The 5060-nt window shown below is 41.5% G+C and overlaps 1 pseudogene; it reads right to left on the bottom strand.

Annotated features, from left to right (window-relative positions):
• Positions 1-2983: 2983 nt before the first annotated feature.
• LOC147430419 (thioredoxin-like protein YLS8 pseudogene) lies at positions 2984-3452 on the bottom strand (annotated as a pseudogene).
• Between the last annotated feature and the right edge of the window lie 1608 nt (positions 3453-5060).

A 5060-nucleotide genomic window follows, 5' to 3' on the forward strand; every position in this document is an offset into this window, starting at 1 on the left:
TGTGCATGCATTGCAATGTGCACGTCTCCATTCACTCTCTCAACACCCCTTGCCTCCCTGGCACTACGCGTCGGCTTCCCACTTGCTTGTCCCCACCACGAGTCATTACTTGCAAACCTCATAGTACTTTCTACCCCTTCCTTTCCCTTCTTTATTGATTACTTTCTTTTCACTTTATTTTCTTTACTTAGCATCTTCGTGGATTCCCATCTAGTTTAGACTATATATAATGGAGTTTGAAATTTTCAAGGAAGGAGGAGGCCTCCAAGTGTCACTCATTGGTTCACTCCAAAGAAGACCTTCCAAATCATCTAACCTAAATGTAAAAGAAAGCTAAGACTTTACAAAGGGTAAATGTACCAATTTAAATGCGGTTGACAAAACAAAGATAAATTTGGAAGAGATTTATTTTTTCAATGAAAATTTGACTTCTAAGGAGATCTTTGGAATTTTCTTTTCAAAGATCTTTTTTTAAGAGTAATATTGATATTATTTTAATAGATTATGTAATTTTGTATTTTAATCTTTAAAAAAAAACTCAAAAAAAACACTTCTATACCACTTCTTAAAGTTCTTGAGAAATTAACACCTCTACGTATCGTGAAATGTGTTGTCCCCTCCCTTCCCCTACCAAGTCGATGGTTATTACGACAAGTATGTATGTGCACACATCCATGAGAGAGACATTAAGGAAAACCCAAAGGTTGAGTATGTTTCTATGAATAGAGGGGGACTCGTTTACTCATAGAAAAGCTAGGCCGTCATCCACCTGTCAGCTCCAAATGTAGCTCAAGTTTGGGGGAAGAGAGAGAGAGTGAGTGAGTTGGCAAAGAGAAGAGGTTCGTAGACAACCCACTATCAGATTTGACCAAAGTGCATTCATTTGTGTGAATCGCCTTCTAAGATCATAGTTAGGCCACTACCAATGTGCACGCGTGCGTATGTGTGTGTGTGTGTGTGTGTGTGTGTGAGAGAGAGAGAGAGAGAGAGAGAGAGAGAGAGAGAGGGGGGGGGGGGGGGGGGATCAAAGAGGACCACTCAATGAGAAGAAGAGATTAGAGAGAGGTGTGTATGAGAGAGAGCCGATCAACAAAAAGAAGAGAGTAGAGAGAGATTGTGTGTGTGTGTGTGTGTGTGTGTGTGTGAGAGAGAGAGAGAGAGAGAGAGAGAGAGAGAGAGAGAGAGAGAGAGAGAGCTTAAAATTTTCAAGAAAGGAGAGGACCTCCACATGTTACTCATTGGCTCACTCCAAAGAAGAACTTACAAAACATCTAATCTCACTTCAAAAGAAGGGTAGGACTCCAAGAATAACAAGGTGAGAACTCACAGTGGCCTGCACTTGCAAAGAAAGTAATCCACATAAGAAAATGGCATTACAAAGATCACACAAACATTCAAGTGTGCTGAGTACTAGTAATTCCATCCTCTGCATGGTCTCAGGTTTAAAGAGACCATCAGGTGCAACCTGCATGAGATATATACCAGACATGTAGAGATATCAAAAGATTGAAAAATTGCTGAAATCTTAAGAAACACTCAAAGAGTATGCTACCACTATGAGTTCAACTGTCCTATATTCACTCGTGCAAGCATGATTCTAGCTGCACAAAATAGTGCACATAAAGGTACTCTTAGCGCTCAATTTGCAAAATTAAAAAAAGTGGGGGTAACCAAGGTACTAAACGACTAATAAACCCATAACGATGACGCCTGGAAATAAAGCAAGATAAATATAAGATTGAAAATGAAACCTGAAGTTCAAGAATTATCGGGACGTCTACTTCTTCCATTTTGGCAGTCAGAGGATATATATGCAACATATAGAAGTTGAATCATCCAAGATTTCCCCATCTCCAAATTATTTATGATTAAATCTCGCCAATGAAACTTGACAAAATAAAGCATTTCATTTATTCATATCATTCAGTTGACATACCGAAAACTAGCAGCGGGAGAGGAAGCGATCGACATAATCGATAGAGAGAGGACCTGTCAGTGCGCGAGAATTGTAAAAAACCCGAACCTTTATTCTTGCAAACATTGCTAAGTTAAGAAGTGCGAGAGAAATACAACTCTTGCAGAAGCCTAAGGGAGAATTTAACTAGGCAGACAATGGGGAGTGTCGACAATTTAACCAGGCAAGACAATGGGAGTGTGGAAAAAACCGGATCAGATGAGGCCACAATGCACCCTACACATTCAACAGATAATGCACAACCATGATGTGGAAAACGAGCTTGATTAATGCAAAATTAATTGACGCAAATACAGATAGGAACAAGTGCACATATAGTTGTTTAGAAAGAGAGACCCCAACGTTTTCTATGCATAGTGTGTCTGATGGTTCAATCGAGGCATCTAATCTACATTGCTGGCAATGAGGAGCTTAACGCATGCCCTGAAGCAACAGTTCGTACAACCTTAACCATGACCGCTGGCTACAGTGATGTGCTTTTCACAAACACTATCTCGAGTATTGCACTTCAACATCGGTCTGTTGCACTACAACAACTGCCACCATGTCGTCCATGCCGTGTAGTAACTTCTAGTGTGTCCTCTTCACAACCTGTGAAACACAGGCAGCTGCCAACGCACTAAAACCGCATTGACTTCTTTGCACAATCAGCACAAAAAACTTGCAAGCATTAACTCCCTCGTCCACGCGTTGCAGGTACATCAGAATACGCAGGCTTTAAAAACATAAAACTAAAACTGCACTGACTCCCATACACAATCAACACAGAAAAAATGCAAGCATTAACTCTCTCACACACACAACCAAGCACATAGACAAGTGACGGCACCATGATCTCTCTCTCTCTCTCTCTCTCTCTCTCTCTCTCTCTCTCTCTCTCTCTCTCTCTTTTGACAAAGATATAATTTAATTGATACGGTGACATCAGGAGCACAAAAGCATTCCACTGATTTCACTTGAATGTGATAGCAATACACTTGCATGCATGTTCACCCTTGGCTTCTGATTAAGAGCCCCTGCTACAAAGTAGCCATTGAGGGTTGCTAGTCTAATATCTGTATTTTGTGGAGTAATCCTTGGGTGAAATAACGAGACCACGCCCTTTCCTCGCACCTCTATAAACTGTCTCAACAATGTTGATGAACTCTTGCTTATCTTTCAAGGCCCAATTAATTTTGTTGTTGTTTCCTGTTCCCAAATCGATCATGATATGTTTGTTGCGGAAGAAAAACATGACAGTGCAAGGATCATACAATTCATACATTGTATTGAAATCTGGTATTTCGGTGATGTCCACAAGATATATCACTGCAAAGTTCTTTATTGTTTCCGCAACGGAGGCCATTACCTCATCCATCTGCATACAAGTCTCATCCCAATCATGGCCGAAACGGACGACGACGACACGATCTTCCTCACCAAGAATGGCTTGATCTATGGCCCAGCCAAAGTCGAGATGGGGCAGCAGATACAACATCTTCTCCTCTACAGCAATGCGATGAAACACTGATGCACAAATCCTGTGAGGCGCTGATGATGTGCGGCCCTGCTAGGTCAAACTCCCTAGGACTCGCGGCAGGAGAACTGGAGCATGGTTTGGAGCTCTCGATTGTGCCCACTCTCTCTCTCTCTCTCTCTCTCTCTCTCTCTCTCTCTCTCTCTCTCTCTCTCTCTCTCTCTCTCTCTCTCTCTCTCTCTCTCTCTCTCTCTCTCTCTCTCTGAGGCAATCGTGTCATTGATCTTTTCAGCGGGATTCTGACAAGCCCCAGATGCGTGCCTGTGATAAAGACTACATAGCCTTCAAGAAGATGCAGTCGTGCAAAATTTTTCTTGGAGCCGTGACCCGTCTCAACCTGTCTGCATTCGGCCTCGCCTGTAGCGACCTTACTCTCACGCACCTTTTCCCAAGCCTAAAAAAGTGATGGCCGTCCACGTGGACGCTATCCGTCAAAGGACGCCTAAGCTAGCCCAACACTAAGGCCTTTCTTTAGCAGGCCAAAAAGCCTTTTGAGAATAAAAAGTCAAAAGTCTTACTTTCTGGGTTTTTTTGAGAAAAGACTTTTTTACTACCTACATTCTACTTTACATAGAGTAAATGTACCAATTTAAATGTGACTTACAATAAAAAAGGTAAATTTGGAGGGGAGATTTTGTTTTTCAATGAAAATTTGACTTGTAAGGATATATTTGAATATTTCTTTTCAAGGGCCTTTTTTTTGAGACCAATATTGATATTACTTTAACAAATTATGTAATTTTGTATTTTAACCCCTTAAAAAGTAACTCAAAAGAAACACTCCTATACCACTTCTTAAAGTTCTTGAAAAATTGACACCTCCATGCATCGTGCAGACGTCTTGCCCTGCCCCCTCCCCTCCCCCCCCCCCCCCCCCCCCCCCCCATCAAGTCGTTGGTTATTGCGACGAGTGTGTGTGCGCATACGTGCAAGAGAGAGACACTAAGGAAACCTCAAAGGTTGAGTGTGTTTCTCTGAATAGAGGGAGGCTTGCTTACTTATGGCAAAGCTAGGCCACCATCCACCTGTCAGCTCCAAATGTAGCTCACACGTGTACACACACACGGATAATTTCTAATGTAGAGAAAATTATAAGAGGCCTTAGAGTTTCATTTGACAAGTCAAACTCAAGATCTATCACTTAAACGGGAGGGAGACCTTAGAGATCGATTGAATAAGTCAAACTTAAGATCTATTTCTCAAAGGAGAGAGAGAGAGAGGAGAGAGAGAGAGAGAGAGAGAGAGAGAGAGAGAGAAAATTAAACATGTTAAATGCTTTATGCTAAGTTGATCAATGAATCCTTATGCTTGAGGATTGTGGACATAAAGGTGGCAATTGAGTATCCATGAAGTAGTTGGGAAGCTGAAAATATGAGGGAAGCAAGCTCAATGTGATAAAAGATGAGCACTCAAGTAGGGTATGTGAAGCTAAGAGTACTGAACTTGCTAGGGGCATAGTATGCAACAATGGAGAACACTTCCTAAATATGTCTCATATCAAAGAGAGTGAGAGCTAGGCTAGATCATGGCAAGATAAGCTTAAGCATCTATGGGTGAATTTAGTAAATC

The sequence above is a fragment of the Adiantum capillus-veneris genome, chromosome 22 (assembly GCF_014529385.1).
Source record: "Adiantum capillus-veneris isolate H3 chromosome 22, ASM1452938v2, whole genome shotgun sequence".
Lineage (NCBI taxonomy): Eukaryota > Viridiplantae > Streptophyta > Polypodiopsida > Polypodiales > Pteridaceae > Adiantum > Adiantum capillus-veneris.